Source organism: Amphimedon queenslandica, unplaced genomic scaffold (genome assembly GCF_000090795.2).
Source record: "Amphimedon queenslandica unplaced genomic scaffold, v1.1 AMPQUscaffold_3903_Cont24108, whole genome shotgun sequence".
Lineage (NCBI taxonomy): Eukaryota > Metazoa > Porifera > Demospongiae > Haplosclerida > Niphatidae > Amphimedon > Amphimedon queenslandica.
In genome coordinates, this window is record NW_003555775.1 from 1 (window position 1) to 1,459 (window position 1,459).

General features: G+C 30.3%; 1 long non-coding RNA gene across 1 annotated transcript; it reads left to right on the top strand.

The window, feature by feature from the left end:
* The first annotated feature begins 866 nt into the window (after positions 1–866).
* LOC109592798 (uncharacterized) lies at positions 867–1,237 on the top strand. The gene is made up of 2 exons (XR_002190553.1): positions 867–1,056; positions 1,156–1,237. It is a non-coding gene; the product is annotated as an uncharacterized LOC109592798 (long non-coding RNA).
* The last annotated feature ends 222 nt before the right edge of the window (positions 1,238–1,459 follow it).

Consider the following 1,459-nt stretch of genomic DNA (forward strand, 5'->3'; position numbering starts at 1 on the left):
TTTTTCCAAAAATGGCTCCGAACTCACCCCAAATTATTATTACATTTTCTGATACATATTGATGTCCTTATACTGTGTAGCAAGTTTGAGCTGATTCCGACTTCAATTTTTCAAGTAACGGCCATTTAAAAAAAATCTAAAATCCTGAAAAATACACAAGGCTATAGCCAATTTTTTTTTATATAATAATAATAATAAAATGAATTTGAAATAGGATCAGAAATCAGTAGTAATGAGTTTATAAGTGAAATTAGTAATAATAATAATAATAATAATCTTTATTAATAGCCAATGGTTTTTTCCAAAAAATGGCTCCAAAATCACCCCAAATTTTTATTACATTTCCTGATACATATTGATGTCCTTATGCTGTGTAGCAAGTTTGAGCTGATTCCGACTTCAATTTTTCAAGTTACGGCCATTTAAAAAAATGCTAAAATCCTGAAAAATACACAAGGCTATAGCCCATATGGTTTTTTGCAAAAAATGGCTCCAAAATCACCCCAAATTTTTATTACATTTTCTGATACATATTGATGTCCTTATGCTGTGTAGCAAGTTTGAGCTGATTCCGACTTCAATTTTTCAAGTTATGGCCATTTTTTAAAAATGCTAAAATCCTGAAAAATACACAAGGCTATAGCCTATGGTTTTTTCCAAAAAATGGCTCCGAACTCACCCCAAATTATTATTACATTTTCTGATACATATTGATGTCCTTATACTGTGTAGCAAGTTTGAGCTGATTCCGACTTCAATTTTTAAAGTTACAGCCATTTTAAGAAAATGCCAAAAATTCTGAAAAATAATAGCCCATGGTTTTTCACAAAAAATGGCTCCAAAATCACCCCAAAGTTTTATTACATTTCCTGATACATATTGATGTCCTTATGCTGTGTATTAATGTCCTTATATTCTCTCCTCTCCTTACAGTCGTTGCGTCACTTGTGTTCAGTGATTCCTGGTAGAGATGATATTGAGACTTTTCGTTTGAAAATGATTTTAAGATTATTACAAATACCAAGCTTTAGTGGGAAAATGAACGCCCTCAATGAAGTAATTAATATTCATTATTGTTATTATTATTATTATTATTATTATTATTATTATTATTATTATTATTATTATTATTATTATTATTATTATTATTAATAGATTAATAAGATTGTCCCTTCAATGAGTTATCATCCTCACTTCAGGACAATAGGAGATGAGGAACAACTTACCACTGAAAGAACCCAGCAAAAAAATCTTACGTAAGATCTTACTTAAGATCTTATGAAACCTTACAAATGATCTTGCATGTTTAATCATGCCGGTTCTTGCAAGATCATTAGACAAGAAGTTCCAAAATCTTGCCAAGATCTTATGATAAATCTTGCCAAGGTCTTATGATAAGTCTTACATGATCAGGCATGGTCTGACGATTAATCTTACATTATCAGTCAAGATCAGGCAC